The 19,779-nt window shown below is 51.5% G+C and overlaps 1 protein-coding gene across 1 annotated transcript in view; it reads right to left on the reverse strand.

The window, feature by feature from the left end:
• The window catches only part of CUEDC1 (CUE domain containing 1), an 88,392-nt gene extending 74,877 nt beyond the window's left edge, over nucleotides 1–13,515 (reverse strand). Inside the window, exon 1 of the mRNA XM_055399190.2 lies at nucleotides 13,405–13,515. The gene's annotated coding sequence lies outside the window, so the exon portion shown is untranslated. The remainder of the gene's footprint in view (nucleotides 1–13,404) is intronic.
• Nucleotides 13,516–19,779: the final 6,264 nt, after the last annotated feature.

Below are 19,779 nucleotides of genomic sequence, written 5' to 3' on the forward strand. Positions count from 1 at the left end.
CTTCCCTGGATTAAAGAAAGTGGCAGGTGTTCCCTTCTTGTTAGTGTTTTAAAAAAATATGACAACTGACGATAAGTGAGGAGGCTGTAGGCACTCTAATGGATTAAAACCAGAGATAAGAGAAACAGGCAGCACGCGCCCTCTGTGATGGCCCACACTCTGTCTCTGGAGCGTGCTGCTCTCTGAATCTGAATAAATTCCCTTCTTACCCATCAAGCCAAAAACAAAATCTTCTCCTTTGAAACCATGAAGACAGCCCTTTACCCCAGCTTCCCAGCCTCCGTTACAGTTAGGTTGGAGCCATGTGAGAAGTTCTGACCAAGTAAATGTGCATAGAAGTAACAGGTGTCAGTTCCTTGGTAAGGCAGTTAAAAGCCAGGGGCTGGGGAACTGTGATGGCCCCATATTCCAGATGATGTGACTACAGATCCGGGGAGGACTGTCTGACCCACGTCAAGACTTCCTATGAGCACAAATGAAACGTTGCTGTATCAAGCCGCCGCAATGTCAGAGTTTGATTATTACTGCAGCGTAGTCCAGCTACTCTCCCAAATGAAACACATGAAACGTTCAACCGGGGCGCTTCAGCACATCTCTCTGGTCTGCAGGATGCTCGAATTGTCTAATATGCATTTGTTTAACAAATATTCCTAGAGCCCCAAGACTAGATGCTGTAACGGGTACAGCCAAGAGCACAGTAGTTTAAAAAAAAAAAAGACCCAATTTCTCTCTTCAAGATGGCCCCTATCTGGTGACCCACAGGCCAGACTTTGGGACTAAAAGGAGCAGTTCTGCAGGCGTGAAGGCGGGACCTCCCCCTGGGCCACTGGCTAAACTGTGCCCCAAGAAAAGGTAAGCTACCAGAAGGCAAAGACAGCTTGTTCCAGCGACTCCAGGAGGGTGGCAGCCAAGACTGAGTCCACACCAGGTTTTCACACTGTGGGCTCTACCAGCTGCCCCCCTGCCAGCCACGTGGACACATACAAGTGCCTCCCTTGCCCTGGGCACAGAACAGAAGGGAGAAGGCATTGGGGAGGAGCCATCAAGAGAGCAGGTGGCTTGTAGAAAAACAGGAGCAATAAAAGACAGCTCATTTGCCCTCACTCTCCTCTGCAGCCGGAGCATCTCCTCTGGAATTTCCCCCCTGCTTAATTTATTCTAGCCCCAGAAGTCCCCAACACCTGAGCTTTCTTCCCCCCCCCCCATCCCTTGTAATTGAGGGCCAACCAGAGAAATCACTCTGACTCTTTGTGTCAAAAGCTAGATGAGAAGAGAAGTGAGGCAGCAGAGCCATCACATCCAGTTATGCGGGCTGTTCACTACACGGAGGGTCCGCCAGTGAATCCAGCCTATGCTCGGCTTACTAAGTTGTGAACCCTGGAGAAAGGGCCCTTTCTTCTAATTCACACAAAGGTATCTGCTGTATGCTGCGGCCCTGGAAGCACTAGAGTGGGGCTTCTCCACATGGAGTGAAGAAGTTTGGTGATGGGTCCATGGGAACGTATTATACCAGTTTCTCTAAGTTTGGGTATATTTGAAATTTTTTAAACTGTAAAAGAAAAAAAAATACATCCCACACAGTAAGTGGCTATCACTTAGACAAGTTACTTAGCCCTCAGCCTCAGTTCCCCCATCTAAAAAGACAATAATCCCTAGCGTATAGGTTTGGTACAGAACTAAATTAAATAACTGAAGTGAAATGCTTGACACAAGTAAATCCTCTTACACATGGGAGCAGTGTAAGAACAGTACGTACTGGGACTTCTGCCTTGCATTGCAGGGGACGTGGGTTTGATCCCTGGTCCAGGAAGATTCCACATGTCTCGGAGGAACTGAGCCCATGCCCCATAACTAGAGAGTCAGTGCACTGCAAGGAAAGATCCCGCAAGCCACAACCAGGACCCAACACAGCCAAATACCTATTTTCTTTTTTTAAAAAAAGTATCTGCTGCTGATGGCTGGGGCAGGAAGGAAAATGAGGCAAAATAGGGGCAGTGGGGCCTTGTGAAGAAACACAACCACTCTGGGTAAAGTGTGCCATGAGGTCAAAGGAAGTCTGAAAACACAGCCACCCTGTCACCATCCCTAAACTGGGTGGCTGGTCGGAGGGAGTCTTCTTGCAGTCCGTCCCTCCCAAGTGGACCTCGCCTTCCTCTGGGGACCCTGGACTCAGCTCGTGATCCAAAGGAGAGTAGGTCAGAGGAGGATGTGCCCCCAGCTCCCTCACAAGCTGAGACAAACAGGGTGACTCCAGGACCCGGAAGTCTCCTTTCTTAGTTCTAGGAGAAAACTAGAGGTCCCCCAAAATGTACCAGGGGAACCAGGTACTAAGTAACACAGGCAAGGCCCCGCCCCACCCCCTTCAAGGGGTGGAGTCAGAGTAGCCATTCACATCCCTAAAGATCAAAAATTATGTTTGCGTTGTCCAGTTGTATGTGATGAATTTTTACATTCAAAATTATCACTGCTATGTATGAATTTCACCAGTGGTTTGCCATTTAAAAATGCATCAGTGTACACTCAGTCACATCTGACTCTGCAACCCCGTGGACTACAGCCCCCCAGGCTCCTCTGTCCATGGGATTCTCCAGGCAAGAATACTGGAGTGGGTTGCCATTTCCTCCTCCGGGGATCTTCCCGACCCAGGGATCGAACCCAGGTCTCCCACACTGGCAGGTGGATTTTTTATTACTCAGCCACCTGGGAAGCCCCATTGAAAACTGACGCACACCCAACCCCCAATCCATTTCTCTCATAAGGCCTATTCCTTCCCCAGAGCCTCTCAGGGCTGGAGAGGGCTGCAAGTGGCAGTGCCACAAAGCCGGCAGCCTTCCCAAAGCCCCCGGGGGCCCCCGCCCTTGGCTCGAGCCACCAAGGCCCTTGTGTTGGCCCAGCTCTGCCCTGGGAGACCCACACAGAAGGCCTCTGGTTTCCGTCAAGTATCATCGCACCCCTTCGCACCCTCTCTCTCTTCCGAGATGAAAGCTAACAGGATGATTCACTCTCTTATTAAGACGACTCATGAGAAGAAAGTCACCCAAGTTCTCAATTCTCTCTCCTTTGAGCCCAAGCCACTCCATGGCTCACCCCCATAGACATTTCACAGAAATACAAAAACAAAGAAGAATTTCCACTAACAAGCCCATCCTTCACCTTGCCTTTCCCGTCTCAAGAATTTGCTATCCGTAGCTGTGGCAGTTTTCTAAGTTTCTGACGCTGTCACAGCTGAGGGCTGGAATGGAAATACAGGCTTCCAAATAAAATGTGATAGGAGAGCAAAGAGACACGTGGCCCTTAAATCCACAGTGCAGAGAGCAAAAAGCCACCAAGAAAATGGCCTTCTCCGTCTCTGCCGGCGCTCTTCGGCTGTCCCAAACTTAGAAACAGCTGTTTCCCTATAACTCCAAAAAAAGCTCTCATATGCTCCGTCTCCTCATTCTTTCCAACACTGTGATCTGAACACTTAATCTACCTCCAGGCTCAGCTTATCCCTCCCGCGGCTCGTCAAACAACAAGAGGAACAGCGGAAGAGTAAAAGTACTACACGACAACAAAGCCATCTTAGAAACACCGTCTACAGAGTCAACAGCCTGGCTTTCAGGGTTCAGACCCCAGTTCCTCAGTTGCCTGACTGTGTGCCCTTGAGCATGCTGACTTGGCCCTCTGAGTCTCCATCCCCTCATCTGGAAAGCGGTAAATACTACTATACACATAGAGGGCTGAGTAAATAAACGTATCCTCTTAAAAAGTGCAGAGAGGTGACTGGCACGCGGTAAGGAGGTAACCAAAATGTAATAACTGTTAGACCATCACAGCCAACTAATGCAGTGCATGCATGCATGCTAAGTCGCTTCAGCCATTCCAACTCTATGCGACCCTATGGACTGTGGCCCACCAGGCTCCTCTGTCCATGGGGATTCGCCAGGCAAGAATACTGGAGTGGGTTGCCATGCCCTTCTCCAGGGGCTCTTCCCAACCCAGAGATCGAACCTGTGTCTCTTATGTCTCCTGTATTGGCAAGCGGGTTCTTTACCACTAGTGCCACCTGGGAAGCCCCATCTAGTGCAATCTAGTGCAACAGGGACTATTATTACCAGCTCCAGTTAACAGATGTGTTCACAAGCCATTTGTTGTTGTGGGTACAATAACAGATTAAACTCAAGAAAAGTACAAACTAAGAAATTAAGTGATCTGCTCAGAATGACAGCAGACCTCAGACTGGATCTCTCATCTTGGACTCTGAATCACACACTCACAAATTTCACACTCTAACAAGCTCTCTCCCTCAGGCACAGAAATTTGAGAAGCATCAAAAACAGATTTCAATTCTGTAAGCCCCAGAGAGTGGCAATATCTCAAGGGAATGTTACAGGATTTGCCAAACAAAATTAATTTCCATTTGTTTTCATATTCCAAGAAAATATACCAAAGCGGCCTTATGCCACCCCATCAAAAGTGTCAAAAGACTCCTCAAGGCCAAGGATGACACCCTCCTCAACAATATTTCAGGCTCCCTTGGGAGGTTCCCAGGCTGTCAGCAATTTGCAAAAAAAGGTCAGTGCAAATCATTTGGGAAGGCATTTGTGCTGGCCTGGCCTAAGACATGTGGACTTCTGCCAAGCCCATAGTTTTTAAAAACATGCACTGTCTTCACCCTTGATAAACAGCAGCGAGGCTACAGAAATATTTCCATTACACCCAAAAGCCTGCTTGCCATCACAACTCATTGAAATGGATGTTTCCAATTTGAGGAGAGTTCAATAAAAACATCGAAGAACACCCCAACCTTTCCAGCAGAGGTAACCCTTCTGGCATTTAGGAAACCTCTAAACACTATAAAGGGTGTTTGTGGACACAGATTATTTGTTATGCCCATAGTCTAACTTTATCTAGTACATGGATTGAGCCCATTTCTCCCAGCTCTTTTATGAATGTTTATGCATTAGATTTCTACACAAGTACTTTCACCAGTGCTCTTTGTGTGTTTCAAGACTGTGATGAAATCACTGCACGGCCATGCTGGAGAAAACTAGTGTTATAAAGAGTTTAGCACTGTAGCCCTGGCTCTAATAGCAACTAGCCACTGATGATGATATGATTTCATGAAATGAGGATAATAACAAATGTTAGCAGTAGCTAACATTTATTGAGAACTTACAATTTGCCAAGCACTGTGCTAAGGCTTAATGAGTATTTGATCCTCACTAGCAACAATTAAGCAGAGAAGGCAATGGCACCCCACTCCAGTACTCTTGCCTGGAAAATCCCATGGACGGAGGAGCCTGGTAGGCTGCAGTCCATGGGGTCACTAGGAGTCGGACACGACTGAGCGACTTCACTTTCACTTTTCACTTGCATGCACTGGAGAAGGAAATGGCAACCCACTCCAGCGTTCTTGCCTGGAGAATCCCAGGGAAGGGGGAGCCTGGTGGGCTGCCATCTATAGGGTCGCACAGAGTCGGACACGACTGAAGCTGCCGCTGCTAAGTCACTTCAGTCGTGTCCAACTCTGTGCGACCCCATAGATGGCAGCCCACCAGGCTCCCCCTTCCCTGGGATTCTCCAGGCAAGAACGCTGGAGTGGGTTGCCATTTCCTTCTCCTTAGGGGATATTATTACTCCCATTGTATGGTTCAGGAAACTAAGATTCAGAGATTTAGTCAACTTGCCCCAAGAACACAGCAGCAAGTAACAAAGGTGGGTTCAAACACAGGCAGTCTGACTCAGAGTTTTTAACTACGTACTGTAGTTATTTTTCAAGGTGCTTAATGACCCAGGACCACAAATTCCTCTAGAAGCAGTCTGGATGATCTTCAAAATCCTTCCTGGCTTTAAAATTCAACGCTTCTCTCTTTTAGCAATAAAATGAATTTATGACTTGGAGGAATAAAATGCAATGGTGCTTTAACACTGCTCGGGTGGGATGAAACATCTGTATCTGCCGCACCCAGAGCCAGTCATGGGAGGGAAGGTGCTGATTTTCTGAGATAATGATGCCCTGTGAAACCATCAGACTGGTCGCAAACCGTCTCAAGGAGAAAAGACAGCTTGAAGACAGCATCTTAAAGGATGCACCAACTCTCAAAAGTCTGCATGTTCTCAACTATCAGCTCTCAAACCTTCATTTGTCTTTTTTTTTAAAAAAGGAAACAAATGCAAGAGGATGCAAGTTGTAAGGATACGGGTATCAGATGTGGGGGGGGGGGGTAGTTTGCGGCACACTGATGCCTGGCTTTCCTCCAAGCTTGGCACCTGCTCATGCAAAACCCACTCCATCCAGGCAGTCTGTGTTTTACAGCTTCCCTACGACCTCGCAGCCCTGGCTCAGAAGTCCTGTAACTGTGCGGGCTTTTGCCCTACACACACCTGCTGACACCGTCATAGGCTGCTGCCCAGTCCATAGACACAGCGATGTTCAATGGCTGCCTCCCCTGACGGTATCTCTGATTCATCTTCCTCCTCTCCCGGCTCAGCGCAGGAGTTCCCTGCCCGCCCACCTTGCCACTCGTGGCAGCCAATGATAAGGCTCTCCCAGCAGCCTCCTCCTCCTCTCGCTGGCTCGAGCTCACGCTCTCTCTCTCAGCTCCTGGTACAGCCTGAAACCGAAACTAATCTCAGACCTGAACAAAGTGAAATCATTTCCTAAGCCTGATCACCCCACATGACCGCAGAGGATCTTCTCATCAGAGCTCCAGATTTAGCGTGCTGGTTGCGGGGAAAATAAAGAGCTGTGCAGGTGCCTCCTAGAACTCAATGCTTCCTTAATGAGTAGGTAAGAAGAAGCAATAGGGTTTTCTGCTGCTGCTTCTCTTTAATTTGCACAAGTCCATTGAAATTCACCCCAGGAAGCAAACTTCACCACTCAGTATTCTAAATTCATTGTCCAGCACTGGCTCCTGTTTGGCTCCTCCTTAATCAGATTCTCTTCTGAGAGCAAGCCTTGTTCCTTTGGTGATCTCTGTAGCCATCTTGCTGAAGCAGCCTAGATAACTAGACCACATGCTTTTCCTAAATTTGAAAAATGCAGCCTTTTACTTTCAGGCTGGGAACAACAAACTACAACAAACAAAAATGACAAGTCATTGTCAATGAACATAATGTCCGCCCTTGATATGGTTTCAAAAGAATTACACACATTGAGAAAAATCCCAAACTGTTTTGTCATGCTTGCCCCCAGCACACTTTTGGGTGCCTCTCTCTGTTGCTGGGGGCATCGTGTAATGATTCAATTGTTGACTTAAGCAAAACAGAATTCTTGAAAAGGTAAACGCACTGGCCAACAAATGTTTGGTAAAAGAGGAATAACTTTTGGATTGTCTGCTGTTTACTCTTCATTCAACAAAGTTTCCTGAAGGCCCTATAGGTATGTCCAAGTCTCTTCTAGGTGCTGGGCCAGGAGGGTGAACAGTGAGAGTGATATTCACTTAGTCATGTCCAACTCTGTGCGAGTCCACAGTCTATAGCCCACCAGGTTCCTCTGTCCATGGAATTCTCCAGGCAAGAATGCTGGAGTGAATACGATGACCACTAGCTCCCACTGGGCCATTTTCAGAACATGTTTTGAGTAGGAGCTGAAGGTTTTCTCTAGTGCCAACACCCAGACAAACAGTCAACTACTTGCGAGTTTCCTGCAGCCCTCTTCACAAGGCATGGACTCCATCTGGTGGGGCTGTGGGGTGCCCCCAGAGTGCACCCCCTCTGACAGGGATCAATGCAGGGCAGCACCCAGCTGTGGGCAGATGTGGTTTGTGTCTTGCCTCATTAATGAATGAGCCACTTAAGGAGACAGGCATTCTTCAGTCACTTTAACAGGAAAATGAGGGGTCAGGCCAGATCTGAGCAACATTCTAGCTCAAAAATTCCAGCTCGTTTTCCCCGCCCTTTGCTGAGCTGACACAGATCTCGAGGGGCCTCTACTTCATCTTCCTGTCTCCATATGAAACCTCTTAAACCACAAAGACAAATGGAACTTGCTCCCATTTCTAAAGACCTTCGGGGATGGCCATTCCCCTCCGCTCCTGTGAGTCACTTGTCCCCACATTCTATCTGGAATGTTGTCCTCAGATCTTACTTAAGCCCTTCCTCTGCAGTTTACGTTCATTCGCCGCTGGTCCTGCTTCTAAGTATGGAGAGACAAGAGTGAATCACTGTGTTCTGAGCAATAATGCTGACGAGAGTTTTATTTTTTTCTTCAGCATGTTCGTTCAGGCAATAGAGGAGGTGACTATTAAAAACCACAAAGGTACCAAGGGAGCCAACTAAGGCAAGGGTGCTGCAGGATCCAGAAAATTCGATTCTACTGAGGAGTTCACAGAGTGGGCGAGTGATATATACTCGGGCCAGATCAAAAGGCTGGGGGCAGCAGCCCCTTTAACCCTCACTCAGCTCAAGCGCCCCCTCCCGCAGGAAGCCCTCCCTGCCCAGTTGCTCCTTTGGCTGCCAGAGCATCTGCCTCTTCAGCACTCATTTCAGTGCAGCGTTCGCCATGGCAACTGAAGTTCTAGGCTGATATATTTGTCCCCCCCCACCTAGACTACAGGCATCTCGAAGGCAGGGTCATGTCTTAGTGACCTTTGCGCTCAGGCTCAGGCTCCAGGAGGGTGTCTGGCACTCAGCCAGTGGTCCTCAGTAGACGGTGCTAGGCTGAACCCGCAGCACATCCCAATGATGCTTGAAGGTTGCACTGTCAGCCCTTCACTCAGAGCACGTCACCCCTCCAATCCCACCACCCCACCATCCCCACCTCTCAGCCCTCAGCTCAGTAGGCGTCTCTCCCAGACTTTCTCTAAAGACATAAGCTCTGTAACCAAGCCTCTTGGGTTCAAATCCCGGCTCTGCCACTCTCCAACCATGCAATCTTGGACGTGGTATTTAACCTTCTTATGTCTCCGTTTGTTCACTGAAATATAGATTTAAACTTTCATAGGACGTTGTGAAGATTAAATGAACTGATACACGAGAAGCACTTGGAAAAGGGTCTGACCCATAGCGAGTGTTCAGCCTACAGCTTCATAGAAACCCCGACCTGCTTCTACTCTTGACTGTCATTGAGCCTACCCACCCCCAATAGACCCCCTTCCTCCAGAATCAATGTTAACAGTAATCTAAAAAGCCAGTCAACTCTCTACTGATTATGATCCTCCCCGCCACCCCACCTTCATCAGTTTAGAAGGGAAATTTTCCAAAGAAAAGGGAGGAGAGTTAGTTCCACAGCAGGGTTACGAATGCTGAGTCATTCTGCCCCCAACGATACTTCTCTGTCATCACCCTTGACACTTCAGGCTCATCTCCCCAATGTGTGTTCCCCTCTGCTCAAAATTTAGGCCTTACCCCACTCCATCCCACATCTCCAAAAGCCAGCCTCAGCCTCTACAATTTTTACCAAAGATCTTCCTTAATAATAAGAAGCCTCAGAACGTTAGCACCCAAGTGCAGAAATAAGAATAAGAAATAATAGTTTCCACTCTAAAAGAGGACTTGCTCTTTGGCATATTATCTCCTTTCATTTTTTTCTAAAGCTGAGAAACTGAAGCACCTGAAAAGTCATAGAGTAAGAAGGAAAGCTGGGAGCGCAACGGGGAAAATGTATGTAACTTCAGATCCTACACGCTAAACCACAAAGCCATTCTAGAAATGGACACAGAGTGGCCAGACTGTCTCCTGGGGGTGGAAGTTAGAGGGATTTGGAGCCTGTTTGTCCCACCAATCATTCCTCAGTGCGTTTCACAATTTATGAAAAGGGAGTTTACGTTGACAGGCATTGTTACTGGATCTGTCATTTATGGCCTGTTTTAAAGAGAAGAGCAACAGCTGGATTATTCGGAATCTCTTATATTGTTCAGACACATCTGAGAGGCCGACTGGGAGGCGGAAAGCAGAGGCCATCAGAGAACTTGAGTGAGCCAACACAACCAGCACCCTCCCAACCCGTGGCGGCCGCGCTGGCGGCAGGCAGACAGGCCCTGGCCCCTGAGGAACGGGCACCTCCAGTCACCGCCGCTGGACCCTTACATCCCACCTATAAAACAACCGTCAAGCCCCAAGTTAGGGACCGTCTGCTAGACCAGAGCACCCCCAGCTCCTTTACGGTTCTCACTTCCTGAAAGCATAAAAAAACCAGAGACTTCACCTCCTTTCAGGGCACCTTGCGTAGTCAAAGCAGATTCTCGCTCCCAAGGCTCTAGACCACTCTGGCCTATCCTGCTCATTGCCAGCAGCAGGGCAAATCTATCAAGGCAAAGTATAGATAGGAAACCCCGAAGAAGAAACAAGTCTAAGTGCTGCTATCTGCTCAACACTGTCTGTTAGTCAAAGAAAAATCTCCATGAACTACCATTGTCTGGGGCCACCAGGACCTAAGAAGGGCTTCTCAATACCAAGCAGAGAAGCCACAGGTGGCAGACCCTGCTAAAGGCTCTTCCAGATCCCCAGCAAGGGTGATGCCACCAAGACTTGGGCAGCAGCCCAGGGCCCAGTGAGCTTTGATTAAGAAAGAAAAGGCAGGCCTGGTCTCCTTGCGGACACACTGGGGATGGTGACAGCCATTCCTTTTGGCTTGCTCCCTCTTCGCTAGTCCATAAGGATCTAAGGAACCCGACATGAGTTTGAGCAAACTCTGGGAGATAGTGGACAGGGAAGCCTGGCATGCTGCAGTACATGGGGTTGCAGAGTTGGACCTGACTTAGTGACTGAACAACAAGAAACCTACAATACCTCAATCCTGGCCTTAAACAACTCTGTACAAAGACCTCCTCAAAAGGAGTCGTGTCCTGGGACTTCCCTGGCGGTCCAGTGGTTAAGACACCATGGGGCGTGGGGTGGATCCCTGGTCAGGGAACTAGGATCCCATGTGCTGAGCGGCTCAACCAAAACGTGGGAAAAAAAAGGGAGAGGCGTCTTTCACACTTACCCTCTCCACTGATGTGCGTCCCACCACCTAACCCCACCGCCCCAAGGATGAGCCGGGCCTCTTACAGCACCTCTCTCCTGTTTTGCTGTGACAGCATCCCTCACCCTAACCCCTTTGTGCTGTGCTTATCGCTCAGTCGTGTCTGACTCTTTGTGACCCCATGGACTGTAGCCTGCCAGGCTTCTCCATCCAAGGGATTCTCCAGGCAAGAGTACTGGAGTGGGTTGCCATTTCCTCCTCCAGAGGATTTTCCCGACCCAGGGATCAAACCTAGATCTCCTGCACTGCAGGCAGACTCTATACCATCTGAGCCATCGGGAAGTCAAAGTGAAAATCGCTCAGTTGTGTCCGACTCTTTGCAACCCCATGGATTATATAGTCCATGGAATTCTCCAGGCCAGAATCCTGGAGGGGGGTGCTGATCCCTTCTCCAGGGGATCTTCCCAACCCAGGGATCGAACTCAGGTCTCCCACATTGCAGGCAGATTCTTTACCAGTTGAGCCACCAGGGAAGCCCCTAATCTCTATATTTACCTCTAATTCAACAGCTCTGTGGCATTGGCCTAGTTAGCGCCCAGAGCCTTCTCACCACAAAGGCAAAAAAATCAGCCCCTGGAGAACAGCCACCCCATTGGTCCCCATTCTCCGGCTCACTGTCAGGAGCTGGGATCCAGTTCAGAGTCTCCAGGTCTCCATGGCCACAAGCCCAAAGTTGCATCAGAAGGTCATGAGAAAAACCCTCTTGAGAGATCTGCTCTTCACACCTTGGAACTATTCACTGACTAAACACAAAAGAGGGAACTGTTCTGAACCACCTAGGCTGAACCACAGATTCGAGATCTTAACAGGGGTCCCAGTTCCAAGGGGCACAGTGACCCTGATACTGCATACAAAATGTGTCCCTGCACAGCGGCCTGTGCTGGAGGGAGGGGTCGGGGAGTTAGAGCTTTCACCAGATCCTCAAAGGAGCCCACGGCCCTACCTCTGGCCCCAGTCCCCCCCCACCCAGTATTATCATCCCTGGGTCATGCTAGTTGCCCAAGGTCTTTCTCCCACCTAAGGATGTGTCCAGGCCTGAGGCCCCACTCCTGGTCCCCTGCCTCCTGCTCCTTATAGCTGCAGAAGGTGGACTGGGGCAGGGGTCGGAGTGAGTTCAAACCCAACCCTCCCACACACACCCTCCAGTTTCCTGGTGACCTGAGCCAGGTTTCTCTCTCCATCCCAGAGATGCCACCCTCCATGCAAACAGAGGTCCCAAAGACCTCATCGGCCAACAGCAGAGAGGGCCCCATTTCACACTTGATTCCTTGCCGCCAAATCTCATAGTGAGAGGACTCCCTCTCTGAGAACTCCTGGCGGCCCTCACCTCCTTCAGGCACACCTGGCCAGCTCCACCCAGGCTGGCAAGATGAGCATGCGTGGCAAGGAAAAGGAACGAGAGGCTCAGGCACCTCCCCGAGTCCTTTCTCCTGGACCGGGTGGCTCGGGGTGCTCAGGACGCCCAGCCTACCGGAGGGCTTACTCCGGGTGCTCAGCAAGCTCCTGCCCGAGCGGTAGGAGGGGAGGGAGGTGGTCCTGTCTCCTAGGTCACCCCTAAAACAACTGAAAAATTCCCAGTCGTTCTCCTTCACCTTCCAGTCTCACAGAAAGGAAGAAAATCTAAAAGCTTCCTCCGCTGACATCAAATTCCTCTCCAGGAATTTCCTTTCAGTGTAAATTTCTTGGAACGAAAACTTCTTTCAGGGGGAAAAGAAACGGACAAGCCCGTGCTAGGTGTAAAACGAACAATGCAAGCCGCAAACGGAGAGGAAAGGATGAATTAGCGCCAACACCAGCCCCCTGGAGCTTAGAGCCCAGGGCACCGGGAGCCGGAGGGGCGGGGGCCGAGGGGCGGGGACGGCGCCCGGTGAACTTTCCCTGGCCGAGCCGCGGGAGAGGCAGCTCCCGGGGGACTGGGTGGGACCCGAGAAAGCGGAGCCGACCTCGGCGTGGGCAAGAAGCGCACCTCCCCTTTTCCTAAAAGGAGCACAGGCCCCGGCAGGCGCCCCCCGCCCCCGCCACCGCCCCGCCGCCCCCTGCCGCCGTCGCCAAGCAGCCGGCTCCCCCCGGCCCGGGCCGAGCGGGGACGGGCGCCCACACAAAAGGGGCAGCGACCGGGGAAGGGGCTCCGGCCGGCGCCGGCTCACCGAGGCCTGGCCCGCCTTGCCCGCCTTGCCCGCCCGCCCGCCGGCGACCACCCGCCTCCCCGCGCGCTCCCCGCCCGGCCCCCCGGGTCCCCGCGCGCCCCGCGGCCCGGGAGGCGGCGGCGGCCCGGGAAGGGCGCGGAGCCGGACCCGCCGCGCGAGGCTGGGGCGGCGCGGGCTCCCGGCGGCCGCCCCGGGAATCAAACTCGTGCCCGCCCGACCCTCGCGGCGGCGCCTCGGCGAGCGGGCCCGGAAGGTGGGGCCGAGGCGCGCGCGGGCCGGGCGGCGCCGGCCGGGGCGAAGGGGTCTTACCGAGCAGCCGCGCGCGTCCGCTCCCCGCGGGCCGGAGGGGCCGGAGGGGCCGGAGGGGCCGGGGGCTGGGGGCGGGGCGCGGCCCCGCGGCGGCGGCGGCGGCGGCGGGCCCGGCGCGGCGGCGCGGCCGGGGCGCGGGAGGCGGGGAAAGCGCGGCGCGGCCGGCTTCCTAGCGGCGGGCGGCGCGAAATGCAGCTGTCCCTGCGCGGCCGCCGCGAGGCCACAAGTGGGGCCGCGCGGGGAGGAGCGGGCCTGCGGGCGGGGCGCGGGCCGGGCCGCGGCCCCCAGACTCTCTCCGCGGCCGGCCCCTCGGAGAGGGGAGGGAAGCGGGGTCTGGGGCCGCCAGCGACGCCAATCGCAGGGGCTGGGGGTGGGGGCTTGGGGGGTGGGGGCCGGGCAAAGACGAGGTGGATCCCCGGGGTACCGACCCCCGCGGCAGCCACGGGGACTCCCGGCTGGAGGGCCGGAGGACGCAATCGGGGAGCCTCGGCCCCCCGGGCCGCGCGGGGCGTGTTGCGCCTCCCTGCTCCGGGAGGGCGCACCCGGGAGAGGGTGGGGCGGGAGACCCGAGCCCTCAGCTGGGGGTGGGGGGACCAAAAAGCAGGGTTGCCCAGAAGGTGTGGCCGCGCCTCTGGGGTCTGAGACAGCTGAAGTGGAGAGGAGGGCGGCCGCCCCTCCCAGAGTATTAGGGTTCAGGAGAGGAAACAAAAGGTGGAGATCAGAGATCAAGAAATCAAAGCGTTCACACCGTCGGATACCACTTGCCATTTCCCCACCTTCTCCCCAGCATACCAGGTGACCTCAGGGGCGTTTGAACTTTGAAAAGATCTCCCAGGGAAGAACTTGTTTCATAAATGGGAAATCAGCTTTGGCTCTTCTTTTTCCACGTGTTTTAGTTTCAGATCCTAATTGGGGGATGGGAGTAGGGCGGGTCAGGTGCCAAGCATCCTGCTGCGAAGAGGTGCTACCCAAGGAAGGGATCTGAAACCCATGAAGGGCAGCTTGCCAAGGACCCGCACCCTCCTCCTGGACAACCTGCCTTAGAGACCCACTTGCCCATCTGGGTACACATCTTAGGGAACAGCACCCCCACTCCCGGCAACCAGGGCTTGCAGTCCCCTAGCCTGCTGAGACAAATCGGTGCTAGCCACAGAGACATCCGAAGGTAAAAACCACAAACCAGAGTGCACCAGACACCCATGTGTCTCCATCATTTGCTTGTTGAGGGTGTTTCTTCAGCAGGTTGGGAACCTGGAAAGGGAGCAACCTCAGAACCGCACCTTCTGGGGAGGCCCAGTGTTGACTAGCCTGTTGAGCTCCAGGGCCAGGTTCCCAGACTCTTCCAAGGACCTCCTGTCTCCCACCCACCTCTCCCCAGGCCCCTTCACTCCGTGGTATATTCAGTTTTGGAGGTCCTTCAAACTCCTAGAGGTGGTCCTTAGACCCCAGGTTAAAGAGCTTTAATCTAGACGAACTGACCCATGCCTCTGCGATGACTCCTGTCTCCTTTCCCAAATGCTCTCCACTAGATTATGTTACACTTGCCCAGGGTGCAGTTCATCTGCCACTTTTCTGCTTACTTGTGAGATCCTGCTGCATGCAGTTCCTCTCCCTGTTGCCTTGGCATTTTGGAGCTGGGAAAATGCATCTGCAAACTTGAAGATTTTGCTTTTAGGCAAATGCTCACGGAATCTTTTCATATATTATTCATATAGTCATCAGATGAGACTGATCACTGTGATGGTCGCTTCTCCTTAGGCATTGATAACACACGCTTCCTTTCGGGGCTCTCTTCCAGACTCCTTCCCTGCCTCTCACCCCCACTGGGTAACCTCCCTTGCTCCCACCACTGCCTGTGAGCTGAATGTTTCCCAGGATCCCAGGCCAAACCACCCTCCTGGCCTCTAGCCACACACACCCAGCTGCCTATGGAGGCTCCTCACCTGTGGGACCCTCGGACACTGCAAATGCAAGGAGGCAATAGGCCCAGAGCATTTCCTTCGCATCCCCATTCCATCTGGCTTCACAGTTGGAAACCTCAGTGCGCAGTGTCCCTTGCCCTGTGATCTGTTGGTTATCAAGACCTGTTCCTTCCTCCTCAATCTCCTGTGTCGCTTCAGTCGTGTCTGACTCTTTGAGACGCTATGGACTGTAGCCCACCAGGCTCTGTCCATGGGATTCTCCAGGCAATACTGGAGAGGGTTGCCATGCCCTCCTCCAGGGGATCTTCCCAACCCAGGGACTGAACCTGGGTCTCCTGCATTGCAGGCGGAGTTTTTAACGCTGAGCCACCAGGGAAGCCACCTTCCTCTCCTCCTCCCTTATTTTCCCTGCTCAGCCCCGGTTCAGGCCCCCGCATCTCTGCCCATTATAACACGGGAGAGGTCCCTTGGCTTTCAAGCTCTTGCCCTGCTGCCTGCCTCAGGAAACCTTCGTCCTTTCTCTCTCTCTTTGCTTCACACCTACAAACGCTACAGAATGTGCCCTGGTAAGAAACCCTCACCCCAACCTGCCCTCAGGCCATTGCCCTATTTCTCTCTTGCCTGTTTATCAGTAAACTTCCTCTGACAAGAAACCAACCTTGCAGCCCCTCTCTGCTTCCTCAGTTCCTTTACAACCCTCAGAATCCAGGTTCGTTCCCCATCATTCCAGAGTCACCTTTTTCCAGAAGGCGCCAGCCAGCTTGCAGTCATTTCAACCCATGGGCCTCCTCCCACCCTTCGCTTGCCACTGAGGTGCTCTGAACACCTTCTTGAGGTGACTCTTACCCCCAAGGCCTCCTTGGTTTTTCTACCAATTCACTCCTTCATTTCTTCAGCTCCGCCTGCCCCAAGTACATTTCTAGGGCACGGTCTTCTCTGCTTTTCCATAAATCCCGCCATTTCCAGGGTGCTCTCGTGGACACCAAGCCCTGATCACCCCACCTGTTGCTGCATGACTCTGGGTTGCTTAACTCCCTCTGTGCCTCTGTCTCGTGATAGGTATTTGGGGCTCACAACAGTGCCTATCTCAAAAGACTGTGGGGAGGATCATACAAATTCACACACGTGACATGCCCAGAACAGTGCCTGGTACCTTAAATGTTCAGTGAGTGTTGGTGTCGGTACCCCTAAGGAGTGTGTTGGACTTCGCTGGCAGTCCAGTGGTTAAGACTCTGAGCTTCCACTGCAAGGGGGACAGATTGCATCCCTGGTCAGGGAACTAAGATCCCACATGCCCTGTGGCACGGCCCAAAAAATAAATTTAAATTTTTTAAATTAAAATATAATGTTAGGAAAAAAAAGAGTGTGTTAAATGTCCATTCCTGGGCCTGCCACCTCTCATGAACTCCTGGTTGGACGGGCTGCCCCACAGCCGCCTCCCCTTCAGCATGGCGGCTCCGGGATCCTTCATCTTTGCCCCTCCTGTGGAGGCGTCTCTGTCTGGAAGAGCGCACATCCCATTTATCCAAGTTACCACTTCACCCACCGCCTTCCTGCTCCCCCACCTTCACACCCCCAGGTACCTCTGGCACTGCCCTTGAACCCTCTCACCCTGCATAACAGGCTGCACCCATGGACTCCTCTGTCCAGCCTGCTAGCCGCTATTGGATGAGCCAGCAATTATTGGATGAGGGTTTATTGGATGAGCGCATGGTATTGTGGCTGAGCTCAATGAAGGAGCTCCTGGGAGGTCAGTCATGTCTTCTGTCTCAGTGCCCACACCTTCCAGCCCAAGGCCTGGCTGGTCCCATGAGTGTGTAAATATTTGCCAAAGGACTGACTTGGGACAGGTCATGAGACCTGCCTGGTGTGCCCTTAAAAAAACCAGGTCTTCCCTTCGCTGGTAACTGTTTGTAAGGCCCCAGGGGCCCTGCCTTCCTGTAAGGAGACTGTCAGCTTCTCCTCTACAAGGTGATGGGGTGGAGATCGTTCTTGTTTAGTCCCTCAGTGATGTCCAACTCTTTTGTGACCCCATAGACTGCAGCTGGCCAGGCTCCTCTGTCCATGGGATTCTCCAGGCAAGGATACTGGAGTGGGTTGCCATGTCCTTCTCCAGAGGATCTTCCCGACCCAGGGATCAAACCCCCATGTCCTGCATTGGCGGGTGGGTTCTTTACCACTCAGCCACCAGGGAAACCCCAGGGGTGGAGATTAGGTGTAGATAAGTGGAACTCTGTGCAACTGTTAAAATGATTTTTAAAGACTATTAGATGTGGGGTTGGGAGGTGGGAGGGAGGTTCAAGAGGGAGGGGACATATGCACACCGAGGCTGCTTCATGTTGATGTACGGCAGAAACCAACACAATATTGTAAAGCGATTATCCTCTGATTAAAAACTTTTTAAGGAGAAAAAAAGAATATTACATGTCTATGAAACTATTCAAAATATTTTATGGGAAAGGTAGGTTACAAAACAGTATATTCGGAATCCGTGGCGGTTCAGTGGTTAAGACACTATGCTTCCACTGCAGGGGATGCAGGTTCAGTCCCTGGTCGGGGAAGTTCCACATGTCTTGTGGTGCAGCCAAAAAGAAAAGAAAAAAACAGTATATGCAATATGAGGCTATTTGGGTTTTTTTGTAGCTAGTTAGTTATAGGTCTAACTATATGACAGCATGTTGGATGAGGATTTATAGATAACTTTTACTGCATTATGAATATTTTTCCAGATTTTCCAAACTTCCTACATTGAACTTACATTCCTTTATAATCATATATATATGTAGCCTTCCAGATCATTATGTGTGGGGATTTCCCTGGTGATCCAGTGGTTAAGACTCTGTGCTTCCATTCCTGGGGGCATGGGTTTGATCCCTGGCAGACTCTAGCCAGGGAACTTAAATCCCACATGCCAAGAGGTGCAGACCCTCCCCTGCAAATCATTAGGTATGATTGGAAAGAGGAAAGTGAATATAAGTAGCTTTCCTTCATAATTTTGTCTAACTTAGGCTATTTCAATCCAGTTCCATGACCATTTTTGTTGACTTCCCATATGCCCATACTGAGATCCCAAAGATGAACAATATGTAGCCCCTCTTCACTCCCTCAAATCAAAGGGTAAGGTGGACTTGAAGCAGCTAGAAAATAATACAAGGCAGAGTGTGACACTAAAATTAAGGTGTAAATAGAGGACTCTGAGGCTAGCCAGGAAGCAAATGGTTAATTCTCATTGAGGACCCATCAGAGAAGGCCGCTTTGAAGAGCTGGCTTTCGTGCTGTGCCTTGGGAGATGAAAAAGGTTTTAACTGAGGATAAGGGTGTTCCCATCTTGGGGGCAGAGCATAAGAAGAGGCACAGAGGTGAGGACACTGAAGCATATTTGGATGTGGGCGAATGCCCACGATGGCCAGAGTGTGGGGTAGGTGATGGATAATGTAGCCAGATGAAGCTGGAAAGGTGAGGAGAGTGTGCAGTAGAGGGCCTGGAACACCACACCAAGGAATCTACAGAGAAAGCACAAGCTTGAACCTAAAAATAGAATATTAACATTCTTTTTTATTTTCTTGACAATTCCAAGAGTTGAGACAGTGAGGTCCACTGGTCCTGCACCAGACCAGCTGCTGGGAAAAGCCAGCTTGGAAGTTAAGCATTTGCTACAAAGCATTCACAGAGGTCAGAGGTTCAATCCCAGCTTGAAGTAGCAGATTCCTTCTTCCTCCTGATCTCCCTCTAAACCCCTTAAGTACAGTGTAGCAGCTAAGTGCCCAGGCCCTGGTGCCAGTCAGAGCAGGGTACTAATAAATTCCTGCTGTATCTGTTTACAAGCTGGGTGACCTTGGGTGAATTACTTAACCTCTCTGAGTCCCTTATCTCTAAATATCACCTTTCTCCTCACTAGATTAAAAATAATAATAATAATAAGTTTTCTTGAACATTTATAATGTCTGGTCCTGTTTTAAGTACTTTGGCACATTTTAGCTCATTTAGTCTTCAGAAAAACCCCAAGGGGCGGGTGTTATTACCATATCTATTTTACAGATGTGGAAACTGAGACACAGGGAGCTCACAAGTGTTCCCAGGATCCAACAGTAAGTAGATCAACAATTAGCCAAGACATGGCCCCAGCCTGTGTCTCTGGAGCCCATGCACTTCACTGTACTCCTGGAGATAATTACAAAAACGAGGGACTTTCCTGGTGGTCCAGTGGTTAGGAATCTGCCTTCCAATGCTTGAGACCCTGTTTATACTCTAGGAAATGGAGACGCAGAGAGATTAAGTAACTTGCCCAAGTTTCTTCAAGAGCCAGGAGAGGAGCTCAGGTGGTTTGGCTGCAAAGTCTTTTTCTTGTCACTTGGACCTCATGAACGATGACAATTTAACTTATTGTCATGCTTTTCATTCCAAGGGGGGCTTCCTTGGTAGCTCAGCTGGTAAAGAATCTGCCTGCAGTGCA

This window comes from Moschus berezovskii, chromosome 20 (genome assembly GCF_049115385.1).
Source record: "Moschus berezovskii isolate FMDL1 chromosome 20, NW_MosBer_1.0, whole genome shotgun sequence".
NCBI lineage: Eukaryota > Metazoa > Chordata > Mammalia > Artiodactyla > Moschidae > Moschus > Moschus berezovskii.